General features: G+C 43.8%; 1 protein-coding gene across 7 annotated transcripts in view; it reads right to left on the bottom strand.

Annotated features, from left to right (window-relative positions):
* Positions 1–16,224, bottom strand: part of APBA2 (amyloid beta precursor protein binding family A member 2) — a 322,283-nt gene that overhangs the window by 169,609 nt on the left and 136,450 nt on the right. The gene's annotated exons all lie outside the window — the stretch shown is intronic.

Raw genomic sequence — 16,224 nt, 5'->3', positions numbered from 1 at the left:
CACTGTTCCCTGCAGAACATACATTCAACACAATTCATGTCCCCCGCAGAACATACATTCTGCTGGAGAGATGCTGCAATTATACGTTTTGTCCACCAGGGGCTGCTGTGGCACCAGAAGAGAGGGCAGCTGGGGGTTAGAGGCGGCCTTCCGCACAGCAGGGCTAGGTGAGGAGGCACAAAATATGGGGGAGACGGACAGATTGAGGCATATAGGGTTGCTGGGGGGGCTACACAAACTGGGTTTCAGAAGGGTTAGTGGGAGGAACAGAGTGGGGCATGGGCACAGGAACTAGTGGGGTGATAACACTGAGCCAAGGCTGAATGAGAGTGGGGCTGCCAGGCCACATGGGGACAGGAGGAAGGGGGCTGCAGGGAAACATAGGGACAGATGTGCCTGACTGAATGGGAGAGACTAGGGGGTCAGCCAGGGCCTGCATGCGGGAGGCTCCCCAACTCTCTAACAATCCCTCCCCCTGCAAAAAACTGTTCCATACTACTCCCACCCACACCCAACAATCCTCCAGGTTCACTCCCAGGCTCCTTCCCTCTCCCTCAGCTCCTCCGTTACCGCTAACTCCCCCAAGCCTTTGCACTGCTTCTGAGGGTTGCAGGAAACAAGTTTCTGTATTGTAGTTTAAATGAATTATTACTCCAAGGTCTGTATTAATATGCCTAGTAAGGAATCTATTTGTCAAAAAACATTTTTTGAATCTTTTGTTGTCTGTATTGTTACATGCTGACAGGTATCTTGAAATAAATTACCAAAATAATTCAAACTAGCGTGATTATATTGTGTTATTTTGACAAACAAAATATGCAGAATTTTGCAGAATTTTAAAATATTGTGCACAGAATTTTTTATTTTAAACACAGAATTCCCCCAGGAGTAATGTAGGAAATTGACTTGTATATTTATTGAATTCTATTGTATTTGCAAGAGGGATACACAGGTTTATAGGGGTTTTAAGCTATATTCATATACACATTTGTATTTTAAAAATATTGTTAATATTAGGCAACCAACATTTTAAAAATAATCTCTTGGATATTGAAAGGAAGAGACAACAGAAAGCCCTACAATTATGTGTTAAATATATTCCAATATTGTGTTGATGAATATGCCTCAGGAATGCTTAAATCAATCTTAAAAATTAATCCCAAGATTCAAACATGGGGTTTCCCTCTCTCAAATCCTTTTCCCAGTAATGAGTCATGGAATGACCCTCAGCAATAAAGCAATTAGCATTATCTTTTCAACAGATAAATTAGGATTTCTTCAATGCATACTGTATTCACTTAAGATCAGACTGAGCTCCCATTGAAGCTGGGGGGAGGAGTCCATTAATTTGGGAGTGGGAGAAGGCACTAATTAACATAACTCACTGCTTCATTTTTCCCATAGAAAAAAACTAAAGCATCTTCATAAAACCAGAGCAATATAAATAATTTGATGTTTACTAAGACCCACCACCTGAATTTGTATCAAACAGGATCCAAGTAGTGTTGAAAGACAACAAATTTGTTTTCAAACAATTAAACCTATACACAAGGGGGTGAAAAAAATCAGACATTTATAAACAGACACATTAATTACTTCCACTAGTGCCAGTTCACATTTAACTAAATATTTTACTTGTCTAAATACTGATTTCAACAACATACTGTAGAATTTGTTTACGTCAGCTGCATATCATTTTGACATATCTGGTAAGGGCAAGACGAATGTGGATAATACTAGATGTGTATGGCAGCAGGGTTAAACTATTAAACTTGAAGTTTCCGGCTACGTTACATCATTCTCATATCTGGCCTCTTTTAGCATAAGCATTTCTCTGTTGTTGCCCACCTCACTCCCACTACAGACCTCATTGTTGTCTCAAACTGATGGACTTGATTAAATCAGGTGAAGTGAACCTTGCTGATCTTCACCTGTTTAGAGTTAATTTAATTTAGATCATCACACCTACTTCTGAAATTATGCCTTTTACCACAGAGATATTTCAGTCACCAACACGATCATGTCTAGTTAACTAATCGTATAAGCACACATGTGCACACACATAGCAACAAGACAACTGCATAGAAACAGCAGCTGCATGAATGGAAAATTCTTACAAAACATGAGAAGTGTCACACAAAAAAAAATACTGAAGACAGCTGGCACTATATATCTAAAAAATATTATTGTTTAGGTCATGTACAGCATTTATATCTGCAAGAAAGCAGGCATGATAATTCATTCCTGACTATTCCTCAACTGACTTATCAAACATGTGTCATAAAAATTCCCAAGTCATATCATATTTTATGTTATAGGTACCAAATCCAGAGCCCTGGCACATCCACAGGTTGGAGGCCAGTGGTACTATATAGCCAGCCAAATTCTTCTTGGGGCAAGGATGGAGTCCAGTTCTGGGACTGGGGAAAATGAGAGACACCAGTGATGGGAAAGGACATTAAAGAGGCCCCGGACATGTGCTGTATTTCCTAAAGTGGTTGCTGCCTGACACCCAAGGAGACTAAATAAGCAACATTAGCCCAAACAGCGGTATCACAGCTGAGAGTCAGAAGTGAAGCCTGAGGAAGGTAATCCCCTGTGGAGACTGGGAACGAAGAAGGAGGAGGACGAGGAGGAAGAGGAAAGATTCTTCCAAAGGAACTCCAGAGACCTGACTATCAGAAAAGCTAACTGTCAAGGTGCCAATGCCTGAGATGATGGGGCATCCAGGATTCACAGGTTTATGGGTTTTGGGTAGCAGGTAGAATACCCCTGGTCAGGACTCTAGGGGTTTATCAGTGTAGATTTGTTCCTGTGCTTCTTTAGGAAGTTTCTTGAGCAGATGATGTAGTTTCTGTTGGTAATCCTCAATGGGGTCAGAGGGTAATGGCCTGTAGAATGTGGTGTCAGAGAGTTGTCTAGCAACCTCTTGTTCATACTCCGACCTATTCATGCTGACTACAGCACGTCCTTTGTTAGCCTTTTTTATTATGCCAGAGTTGTTTCTGAGGCTGTGGATGGCGCTGTGTTGCATGGTTGAGGTTTTGGGGCAAGTGATGTTGATTTTCCACAATTTCCACCTGTGCACGTCAATGGAAGCACTCTATGTAGAAGTCCAGTCTGTTGTTTCGACCTTCAAGAGGAGTCCACGCAGAATCCTTCTTTTTGTAGAGCCCCAACCAGGGGTATTCTACCTGCTACCCAAAAATCCATAAACCTGGGACTCCTGGACTCCCCATCATCTCAGGCATTGGCACCCTGACAGCAGGATTATCTGGCTATGTAGACTCTCTCCTCAGGCCCTACGCTACCAGCACTCCCCGCTATCTTCGAGACACCACTGACTTCCTGAGGAAACTACAATCCTTTAGTGATCCTCCAGAAAACACCATCTTAGCTACTATGGATGTAGAAGCCCTCTACACCAACATTCCACCTACAAGCCATCAGGAATAGCATCCCCGATACCATCATGGCAAACCTGGTGGCTGAACTTTGTGACTTTGTCCTCACCCACAACTATTTCAGATTTGGGAACAATTTATACCTTCAAGTCAGTGGGACTGCTATTGGTACCCGCATGGCCCCTCAGGATGCCAACATTTTTTATGGCTGACTTAGAACAACGCTTCCTCAGCTCTCGTCCCCCAACGCCCCTACTCTACTTGAGCTACATTGAGGACATCTTCATCATCTGGACCCATGAGAAGGAGGCCCTTGAGGAATTCCACCAAGATTTCAACAATTTCCACCCTACCATCAATCTCAGCCTCGATCAGTCCACACAAGAGATCCACTTCCTAGACACTACAGTGCTAATAAGCGGTGGTCACATAAACACCACAGAATCTCTATCAAGCATTCTTAAAACTGCAATACCCACCTGGTGTAGTGAAGAAACAGATTGTCAGAGCCAGAAGGGTACCGAGAAGTTACCTAATACAAGACAGGCCCAACAAAGAAAGTAACAGGACGCCACTAGCCATCACCTACAGCCCCCAACTAAAACCTCTCCAGTGCATCATGAAGGATCTACAACCTATCCTGAAGGACGATTCCTCACTTTCACAGACCTTGGGAGACAGGCCAGTCCTTGCCTACAGACAGCCCCCCAACCTGAAGCAAATACTCACCAGCAACTACACCCCACACAACAAAAGCACCAATCCAGGAACCAAACCCTGCTACAAACCCGAGTGCCAACTCTGTCCACATATCTATTCAAGGGACACCATCATAGGACCCAACCACATCAGCCACACCATCCAGGGCTCATTCACCTGCACATCTACCAATGTGATATATGCCATCATGTACATTTGCCAAACTGGACAGTCTCTACGCAACAGAATAAATGGCACAAATCTGATATCAGGAATCATAACATTCAAAAACCAGTAGGAGAACATTTCAACCTCTCTGGTCACTCAGTAACAGACCTAAAAGTGGCAATTCTTCAACAAAAAAACTTCAAAAAAGCTGCAGAACTGGAATTAATTTGCAAACTGGATACCATCAGATTAGGCCTAAATAGACACTGGGAGTTGTTGGGTCATTACAAAACCTAAACAATTTCCCCAATACTAATTTCTCCCTACTGTTACTCACACCTTCTTGTCAACTGTCTGTAATGGGCCACTCTCTTACCACTTCAAAAGTTATTTTTCCTCCCTTGGTATCCTGCTGTTAATTGATTTATCTCGTTAGACTGACCTCACACTTGGTAAAGCAACCCCCATCCTTTCATGTATTTATACCTGCTCCTGTATTTTTCATGTCATGCATCCGATGAAGTGGGTGCTAGCCCACGAAAGCTTATGCCCAAATAAATTTGTTAGTCTCGAAGGTGCCACAAGGACTCCTCTTTGTTTTTGCTGATGCAGACTAACACGGCTACCACTCTGAAACCTGACTCAAGATAATTACTCAACAGTAACAGTATGTCCAGTAACTATCCTTAATAATATTGGCCCTAAATTGCCAATTATAGTAGATTCAGAAGCATATTATATTAAAAACTGAGAGTGTCCCACTCTGGTACTGGAGAAAATGAGAGAAATTGAGTGTCATTTGGTCTGCCCACTAACTAATGCCGCCTCTGAGTTAGTTTATGGCAGTTTCAGGTGCTTAGAGCTGGTGTATTTTATGTGCTGAAATCTAAAACAAACCTGCAAAAATTCTGTTCAACCTGGCTTTGTAATGGAGAGTTTCAAATATTCAGAGAGCATTTCAGATGCCTAGCTCCCAGTGACTTCCATTGAGGGTTGGACATCAAATTTTTTTACAGTCTTTTGAGAATCCAAACCTTAGTTACCCAAAATATATTTATTATTGATGTCTGAAGGATGATGGAGGAGCTGGGTTTGTGGCCAAATTATTTGGTCCTCACTAATGTTTGATCCCTTCACCTTCCTCCACTACCCTCCCCACCATACAATTAGAATGGCAAGAAATTGACTGTGTACATAATTTTTTTTAAAGTATTTGAATTAAAGCATCCAAAGAAGCTTTAAAAAGGGAACAAGAATAACAATAACGTTTGTAATGCCACATGATGCTCAATGGATATAAAGAAAAACTGCTAATGATTGGAACTCCAGGTATTCACCTAGTGATGTGAAATACACTCTAAATCATGATTATGAGATCCAGAAACATGCAGTAACCATGAGATCCAAGATGTGGTTCTGTATGAGAAAAGATCTTGCAGAAAGTCTAATCTATACTAGTAACAAACTACAAGATGGGAGGAAAATGGTACAAAATATTGATTTTGTTGACAATGCAGGGAAGTAAAACTACAAATTGTTTATTATAGAATCGTAGAACGGGAAGGGACTTTGAGAAGTCTTCTAGTCCAGTTCCCCTGCACTCAAGGAAGGACTAAGTATTATCTAGACCACCCAAAAGGTGTTTGTCTAATCTGGTTTTAGAACCTCCAATGACAGAGATTCCACAACATCCTTAGGCAATTTATTCCGATGCTTAACTATCCTGACAGTTAGATAGTTTTTCCTAATGTCCAACCTAAACTACTCTTGTTGCAATGTAAGCCCATTGCTTCTTGTCCTATCCTCAGAGGTTAACGAGAACAACTTTTCTCTCTCCTCCTTGTAACAACCTTTTATGTACTTGAAAACTGTTATGTCCCCCTCAGTCTTCTCTTCTCCAAACTGAACAAACCCAATTTTTAAAATCTTCCCTCAGAGGTCATGTTTTCTAGACCTTTAATAATTTTTGTTGCTCTTCTCTGCATTTTCTCCAATTTGTCCACATCTTTCCTGAAATGTTTTGCCCAGCACTGGATACAATACTCCAGTTCAGGCCTGAGTATAGCAGAAGAATTGCTTACAGCTAATGCAGGGGTCTCAAACTCAATTTACCTTAGGGCCAGTGCCAGTCCTCGAATCCTCCCAGCGGGCCAATAATGTCACTTAAGATGGTGTTCAGAAAAGAAAATTTTTATATTGTATTTTTTATTTAGAATTTCTTAGAAATAATAAAACTGTCCATACAATTCTTCGCCTGCCAGAGAGTTTTTAGAGTTTTCCAGACACCTGGCAACACTTCAGTTCTGTCAGTTTGTTGATGTTTGGCCTCAGTGACTGAGCAGTTGAAACCTTCAGGATTGCAGCAAGGTGTGCATCAGAGATAGTTGTGTTTGGTATTTTGACTTGTTTTTATTCATTGTGGAAAAAAAAGTGACGCTGCCTCCATGGCTGACTGCCCGGCAACTGATGATGCTGCCTCCATGGCTGACTCTGCACAGTGACTCCTTATGGTATCTCTGCCCATCTCCCCCAGACAATGGGAGCTGCGTGGGGGCAGTGCCTGCAGCAGACAGATCCGGCAGTATGGGGAGGTTCTTGGGCCACAGATGGCCCATGGGCCGGGACTTTGAGACCCCAGTGATAATGCATCCCAGAATGATGTTTTCTTTTTTTGCAACAGTGTTACACTGTTGACTCATATTTAGCTATGATCCACTATGACCCCCAGATCCCTTTTTGCAATACTCCTTCCTAGGCAGTTATTTCCCATTTTGTATGTGTGCAACTGATTGTTCCTTCCTAAGCGGAGTACTTTGCATTTGTCCTTACTGAATTTCATCCTATTTATTTCAACCCATTTCTCCAGTTTGTCCAGATCATTTTGAATTTTAATCCAAAGCACTTGCAATCCCTCCCAGCTTGGTATCATCCACAAACTTTATAAGTGTATTCGCTATGTCCTTATCTAAATCACTGAAGATATTGAACAAAGCCGGACTCGGGACCAATTTCTGCAGGACGCTACTCGATATACTCTTCCAGCTTGACTGCAAACCACTGATGACTACTCTCTGGGAATGTTTTCCAACCAGTTTTGCACCCACATTATAGTAGCTCCATCTAGGCTGTATGTCCCTAGTTTGTTCATGAGGTGGTCATCTGAAACAGAATCAAAACACTTTGGCCCCATCTACACTTGCAAGTTTCTGTACAGCAAAGCAGATTTCTACTCCCAAGGTGTACACACTGCTAAGCCACTTAGTGCACAGAAACTGCGCAGTTGTATCGCTCAAAAAAACCCACCCCGACAAGAGGCATACAGCTTTCTGCGCCAGGGCGACAGCGCTGCGGTGCCACTGTAGACACCGTTGTGGTGCCACTGTAGACACCGTGGCAATTACAGCGCTGTGACTGGTCTCCGGGAGGTGGCCCACGATGCCTGTTCTCACCTCTCTAGTCATCGGTTTGAACTCTACTGCCCTGCCCTCAGATAACTAACCATCATTCCCACCCTGTACATTCCTTTGCAAATTTGAAAGTCCTCTTCCTATTTGCACAGTGATGTGTGCAGTGGTCTCAGCACATCATTCCAGGTCGCCATGCCTGCTCCACGCACCAGGCAATCCCCTGCTCGGAGCAATGCCGAGCTGCTGGACCTCATCGGCATTTGGGAAGAGGAGGCTGGGCAGTCACAGCTGCACTCCAGCCATAGGAATTATGATACCTACGGACAGATTTCACGATACATGATAGAAAGGGGCCATGACCGGGACACATTGCAGTGTAGGGTGAAAGTGAAGGAGCTGCGGAATGCCTACCAGAAGGCACGGGAGGCAAACCGCCGCTCTGGTGCTGCACCCACGAGCTGCCGGATCTACAGAGTTGGACGCGATACTCGGTGGTGACCACACCTCCACTGCGAAGGCCCCCGTGGATACTTCATTGGCTCTCCTGCCAGTCGAGAGTGGACCGAGCCAGGAGGAGGAAATCTTGGACGAAGAGCGGAAGGGGGACCCAGAGGCAGAGGATGGTTAGGAGGCCAGAGATGCATGCAGTCAGGAGCTCTTTTTTACCCCTGAGGAGCCTAGCCAGTCACAGCAGTTGGATCTTGGTGAAGCGCAAACAGGAGAGGAGGTCCCTGATAACTGGATCTGATTTTGGGAATTGCTGAAGCAAATTGTTGGGGGCAGGAGGGTTGTAGAAAGCAGGCTTGTCTCCCACTGCATGCCTAGTCTGAGCAGTGGAACAGGCTGTTGATAGACTCCCTAACTTCACAGGAATCTCCCTCAGAGATCTCCAGGAAACTCTCATGGAGATACTGGACAATCCACTGCCTTAGGTTCCTCGACAGAGCTGCTTTGTTTCTTGCCCCATTAACGGTAACTTTCCCATGCCACTGTGTCATCACAGGGGTTGGAGGGGGAACCATTGCAGTACATAGGTGAGCCGCAGAGGGGCCAGGGCGGAAGCCACAGGCTTGAAGAAGATACTCCCTTGATTCCCTGCTCACCCTCAGCAGCGAGATATCTTCCATAATGATCACATCCCGTGGAAAGTGTAGGGACAGGAATGATTATGAAGCCCCTCGTACAGTGTTGGCTCTCCCCGAGAGCCACGTGCCCAGTGTACAGCAGGGTTCGGGAAGAGTGATTTACCATGCCCCTGCAGCTACTCACCATTTTGGGGGTCTTGTGGCTCATGTGTGATTGCCTGGGGTCAGCCAGTTATTGACAGGTTTGTGAATACTGGCTGTGTTTTAAAGCACTGAATCAGTGTTGTCTGTGATGCAAACAATACTGCTTCTGTAAAATGTTGCATTTAAACTTCACAGAGATGACCTTGGGAGCCCAGCCTCCCTTATCGGCAGCAGAACAGCTGCATAGAATTAGAAAGTAGCCACGAAGACCTAAGCAGGACTTTCTCCGTGAGGTTATGATGCACTCTGCCACTGAGAAACAAGAACTGAAGGAGTAGTGGGACAGTGAGAAAGTGGCATACCAGAAAGAAGTCATGGAGCAGCTCTTAAATGTTATGGAGCGCCAAGTGGACACACCCCAGGTGATACTAGCTCTTGAAACCAAGCAGCTCCATGCCCGCCCTCACCTGCAGCCTCTGTCACAAAACTTTTTCCAATGCGCCCCCCCCCCCACACACACACACACACACCGCCAACTCACTGTTATCAACCTCCTATCTCCACTCTCTACCCGCAGCATTCAACTCCTCCCTCCTCACAGTACAGCCCGTGTGGACTCCCACTACCCACTGCACTCAACATCCATCCCTCTGCAGTTTGGCCCTGCTGAAGTCCAGCACCCGCTGCATTGTACTCCAAAGGAGAAGGTTGGGTATGATCCCTGGACATACACAAATCTGTAGCTGTCCCGGGACCCCTCCTCCTCTGGAGACCTTCCCTTCCCCCATCTCTCTCCCTGCTGATGCATTTTTGTCGTTTGACTCTCTCCTCTGGTTGTTGTCTTTTAATAAAAGAATTGTGTTGGTTTGAAAGCACTCTTTATTCTATTAAGTGAAAGAAAAAAGAGCACTGCAAAGCAACATGCAATTATGTTAAACCCCTTTATTGCATCATGTGCACCAGTAGCCTCCTAGCATTACAAGCACTGCAATCCCGAGTATAGCAGCAAATATTAGTGGCTTTCAGCTTCAAATTGCTGCCTCAAGGCATCCCTGATCCTTATGGTCCCGCGCTGTGCCCCTCTAGTAGCCCTGGTCTCTGGCTGTTCAAACTCAGTCTCCAGGCACTGAGCCTCTGCAGTCCAGCCCTAAGTGAAGCTTTCAGTCTTCCCTTCACAACTATTATGGAGCTTACAGCACACGGCTATAAGCATAGGAATATTGTCATCGGCCATGTCCAGCTTCCCATACAGGTATCGCCAGTGGGCTTTTAAACGGCCAAATGCACACTCAACAGTCATTCTACACTTGCTTAGCCTGTTGTTGAACTGCTCCTTGCTGCTGTCAAATTGCCCCATGTATGACTTCATAAGCCATGACATTAAGGGTCACAATGGGCATTTCGACTTCCCCTATGGTGATCTTCTGGTCCGGGAAGAAAGTCCCTGCTTGCAGCTTCTTGAACAGGCCAGTGTTCCGAAAGATGCGTGCGTCATGCACCTTTCTGGACCAGCCTGCGTTAATGTCCGTGAAACACCCACGGTGATCCACAAGCGCCTGGAGAACCATTGAGAAACACCCCTTGCGATTAATGTACTCAGTGGCTAAGTGATCCGGGGCCAGAATTGGAATGTGTGTGCCATCTATCGCCCCTCCGCAGTTAGGGAAGCCCATTTGTGCAAAGCCATCCACAATATCACACACGTTGCCCAGAGTCACAGTCTTTTGGAGCAGGATGCAATTAATGGCCCTGCACAGTTCCATCAACAAGACTCCAATGGTCGACTTTCCCACTCCAAACTGGTAGCAGTCTGGAGTAGCTAGCTTCCACAGTGCAATCACCACACGCTTCTCCAGCGACAGGGCAGCTCTCATTCTCGTGTCCTTGCGCTGCAGGGCTGGGGCGAGCTCATCACAAAGTCCCATGAATGTGGCTTTCCTCATGCAAAAGTTCTGCAGCCACAGCTTGTCATCCCAGTTGTGCATCATGATGTGATCCCACCACTCAGTGCTTGTTTCCCGAGTCCAAAAGTGGCATTCCACTGTGGTCATCACCTCCATGATGCCACAAGCAATCTCATGTCGTAGCTACTTCGCGTAGCAAGATCAATTTTGCGCTCCTCTTGCCTTTGTAGTTTAAGGAATAACTCCACTGCCACTCATGACGTGTTGGTCAGAGCAAGCAGCATACTGGTCAGCAGTTCAGGATCCATTCCTGCAGCCTGAAAGAGGCAGGGCGCACAGTACACAAACCATTGAAAGATGGTGCCAAATGCGGACGGAAGCACAGGGATTGCTGGGATGCGAAGCAATGGTTCACGGGGCATTGGGACTGGACCCAGGATGCCCCGAGACCCCCTCCACCTTCCCACAAGTCTTAGTGGCAAAAGAGAAAGAGATGCTCTGTGGGATAGCTGCCCAGAGTGCACTGCTCCAAATAGGGCTGCAAATGCCGCAAGTGCGAACACGCTATTGCGCAGGCAGCTGTCAGTGTGAACACACAACAGCGGTTTCCCTTCAGCGCTCTCTAAGCGGCACTGTAACTGCCGGTGCTGTAACTTTGCCAATGTAGACATCCCCTTACTAAAGTCAAGATATAACACATCTACTGCTCCCCCCACCCCCCTCTCATAAGGCTTGTTACTGTCAAAGAAAGCTATTAGGCTGGTTTGATACAATTTATTCTTGACAAATACATGCTGTTACTTATCACCTTATTACCTTCTAGGTGTTTGCAAATTGATTGCTTAATTATTTGCTCTATTATCTTTCCAGGTACTCAAGTTAAACTGACTGGTCTTTAATTCCCCGGCTTGTCCTTATTTCCCTTTTTATAAATGGGCACTATATTTGTCCCTTTCCAGTCCTCTGGTATCTCTCCCGTCTTCCATGAGGTTTTGAAGATAATCACTAATGACTCAGATATCTCCTCAGTCAGCTCCTTGAGTATTCTAGGTTGTACTTCATCAGGCCCTGCTGACTTGAAAACATCTAACTCATTTACGTAATTTTTAACTTGTTCTGCCCCTATTTTCGCCTCAAATCCTACCTCATTTTCACTGGCATTCACTATATTAGACATCCAATCGCCGCTAAACTTTTTGATGAAAACTGAAACAAAAGAGTCATTTTGCATTTATGCCATTCACACATTTTCTATTATTGTTTTTCTCCCCCTGTCATTGAGTAATACTAATGTATTTGTAGAATGTTTTCTTGTTACCCTTTATGTCTCTAGCTAGTTTAATCTCATTATCATCTGATTTAATTGGCATCATAATTCTATCCAGTCCTCTACAAGGAACGACTCAAATGCTTCTGAGGAAGACCTGCTCTAGTCAATCTGCCACTACTTCTGTCTAGCCATTCACACCATGCCTCCACTGTTTACTTGTGCCCCTTGCTATTTTTAACTAGGCCTTGCCATCAAATCCTTGTATTAATGTACAGATTTCCTAAGCAGGTTAAGCACCTAACTTCCATTGATTTCAACTGGACTAGGCATCTAACCTGCTTAGGCCCTTTCAAAAATTGCACCAGATATTTAGCTGTAGCTTTTGGCAAATAAATATCGTTGAAAATCTGGCCCAGGGAGCTCGTGTTTGATGTGGAATGAACAGGGAGTGAACCAGTCAGAGCAATGCGCCAGAAAGATAAACCTGGTAGCAGCATTTTGAATCGACTTAAGGGAGCAATGCGGCTGGAAACTAATTATTTGATTTCTAGATTGTCAGATAACTTTTTATCCATGTTGTGTGTATTTTTGTAATTATTTTTGAGAAGACAGAGGAAGTTAATACCACTCAAACAAGCAGATTCCAATTACAAATTATACCAGTGTGGCTCATCCTACTGCATATTTTTCAGTGCAGGATATACATCTCAATGGCTATTCTATATTCTTCTAGCTAGAATTAGTGACACATGTAATGTTAGTAGAACAGCCAACTTATGCAACCTTTTAGCTTACGTCAAGCTAAATGAAAAATGCATGAAATGCAACTAAAATCAGCTTCAGTTTCCTGAATTCTGATTTTAAGAGTTTTAAATTGTACAGAACAATTAATAATCCCAAGCCAACTCCGAACTTGAAGAAAAACAGTTCTGAGATGATTAATAGCCACACAGCCACCTCCTTCCCATTAGACTTTCACCTCAATGATTTTTTTTAAAAACACTGAACTTTATATTGGAGCAAGGGACACACATAAAAGGTTATTTAAGCAATGTAGATGTTTTAAAAAACCAAGTCCTTGAAAATCCATTCAATTTACTACTTCTGTTCCATTTTCTTAAGGCTTAAAAACAGTCTGACCCAAATATTTTATTTTTCAGGGAGGTGATTTTTTTTTAAAATTGAGAGAGGAATTGCCATAAGTAGGTCAGGTTTCTGATCCACAGACAGTGTCTTGCTTTCAGTAGTGGTCTCTGGCTTTTACTAGAGGTTCAAATCCTAAACCACTCAAATTAGTGGCAAAAGTTTGATTTCTATGGGAGCAGATACTTCAGAGGAAAAGGTGCCACTCTATCCTTAATCAATCTAGTCATTTCTGAAATAGTAGGCCAGCTAGGATAGAGGAGGGGCAACAGCAGTGAACAGCAAAACCATCTTACATATTGAAGGTAATATCAGTATGTCCTTATATTTTAGGAGACCACAAGGCAGATAAAGTTAGGTATCCCAACCATGTTCCTTCTACTGCTTCAATGGAAAGAGTGTGATTAGGGTGGTAGAAAAGGGAAATACAAGAGGTTTTACACCGGACACAGACAAATCAAGTTTCAGTTCAATTCTACTATTAGAATCTTTGGTAAGTGTAGGTACAGTAGGTAAAAGTATTGTATCTGTTTAGAATTGTTCCCTGCATGTATGAGATTCATAGCTGCTGCCTTCACTGACAAACAAGTTTTATTGCTGTTACAACTGCAGAACCGAAACAGTTCAAGCAGAGAGGTCTAGAGTCTAATCTGCTACATATAAGCAAAGTTTTCAGCTAAGCACGGAATGCAGGATCTTAAGTATAGGTGATGATGTAGAAGCAGAATATACACCACTTTACTTTAGAGTTCCAGTCCGAATTTGGAGTGGCAGCAGTTAGAAAAAAAATCTTTGATTTGCATGTCCAAGAGAGAATAAATACAAAACCTCAGAATGTCATTTCTAAAATTATTTGAAAGTATCCACTTCCAAAAAAGTAGTTAGACTAGTCCTTTGCCATGTAAAATTTATCAAACCACTACTGTGCTCAGCAACAGAGATATTTTGGTACAAGAGACGCACAACGATGAATGATTTTCAAGAAAGAGTATACGTATATGAGTACGTGTGAACGTGTATAAGAGTATATGTGAACTCCTATTAGAATTACACCTATTTAAGTTAGTGGAACACCTGTGCTATTGCAGCCTTGTGATTAGAACATACAGAATAGTCTGGTTTCCTTCCATTATTGGTTCAAAATATCTCGAAGGTTTCTTACAGATGCATTTAGATCTAATATTAGGCATTAGTGTAGAAATCTATAAAAAGAACAGGAGTACTTGTGGCACCGTAGAAATCTAAAATCTCTGCGCCTATGTTCTCCCAAGTTTTTGTACATTATAGTCTCACTACCTGCTTTCATTAAATCACACAGCAAGGGGCTAGTCTCTGCTGGCATGCTAGCAGTAGCATAATGTAATAACCAGTCCGCCAAACACTCCACTGCTAGATTCTGCAGTCATGTGTTTCCCCAAATACCAAGCAGCATTACATTCTTGCACATTATTCAGTGGGCCTGATTCTATAGGCCTGATACTCTTAATGCAGAGTACCTACAGAACTAGGATTAACTGAGAATTGAGCACAGAGGTAATTCTGCTTAGTCTGCTAGGATCAGGAGGTAATGGGTTCATTATTCCCACAAGAACCCTCTCAACCACATGCCAAGTTTACAAAAGAATAAGTGTGTTGATACTGGCCTATACAGTCAGCAGATGGAGGAACAGAGGGAAAATATAGTAACTGGCATGATAGCTACCTGTCCCAAATAGATGTAGTAGGTCTGTTTAACTCCAAGCAACCAGCACATTTAAAAAAAAAAGTGACCTGGAAATTAAAGAGAATCCCCAAATTTAAATTGCTACATTAGAGTCAGATTATACAACTCTTAATTTTGAGTGGTACCCTACTCTGTCATATTGAAACCCATAGGACTATTTGAGAAGTAATGTACTAAACATGAGTAAGAGTAGAACAATCTGCCTTGTAGTGATATTCTATTCTGCAAATACAACTCCGTTTAATCTATGCCTTGTTTTATATGGGAATATAAGAACAGTGTTTCTGTTCTGCAGTTCTTGCCCCATCGTTTAAAATCTGAATACAGTAACTCCTTGCTTAATGTTGCCCCTTTAAGTATGCTGACCGCACTCCAAGTACATTGCCTTTTTAAGTAGATTAGCAACTTGAGACAGCCACTGCTGCCAGCAAGCACCCTCAGTCCTGAGCCCTGTAGTGTCATCCCCCCCATGGAGATAAGGGTACAGGAGCGGAGGGAGGGGGACACCCTGACATTAGCACCTCTCTTCCTCTCCCTCCCCCTGACCCAGCAAGCAGGAGGCTCCCGGGAGCAGCTCCAAGGCAGAGGGCAGGAGCAGCACACAGCAGTGGGGGGAGGGACAGCTGAGCTGCCCAGCAGTTGATAGCCTGCTGGGCAGTTGCCACACAGGGAACTTAGGGGAGTGGAGAGCTGATAGAGGGGTTGCTGGTCCACCCTGGTTCCAAGCCCCCACCAGCTAGCGCCAATGGACTGCTCTTTCTGCAAGCAGAGGACAAACCAGGCAGCTGTCAAATAACATTATAAGGGAGCATTGCGCAACTTTAAACGAGCATGTTCTCTAATTGATCAGCAATGTAACAAGGAAACAACATTAACCTGGACAATTTTAAGTGAGGAGTTATTGTATTACAATATCCATCTTCTTCGTTGCTTTCATTTTTATGGAAAGAATTGTGCCTTTCCCCACTGCAGCAAAGCACAGTGATGACTGCACTCACATATGGGGCTGCTATTGAAATCTTTACATTTGCTGCCCCCACACTTCCTATAAGCCAATATCAAGATCCTAGAGTCCATTGGAAGTAACAGGCTGAGTGCTAGGTCCAACTGGTCATGCCACACATGAGGAGTAATCCATGGAGGTCACTTTTGTTCAACGGCTGAAGTAGCCAATGCATGTAGGTGGACCTCTGCAGGATGAGGGAGAATGGGAGAATTCAGAGCAGTGGATCCCCTGCTTCCTATATGCAAGATGTTCTGAACCATGCAGAAGGTGC

Source organism: Trachemys scripta, chromosome 10 (genome assembly GCF_013100865.1).
Source record: "Trachemys scripta elegans isolate TJP31775 chromosome 10, CAS_Tse_1.0, whole genome shotgun sequence".
Classification (NCBI taxonomy): domain Eukaryota; kingdom Metazoa; phylum Chordata; order Testudines; family Emydidae; genus Trachemys; species Trachemys scripta.
This window is presented reverse-complemented; position numbering and strand designations above follow the sequence as displayed.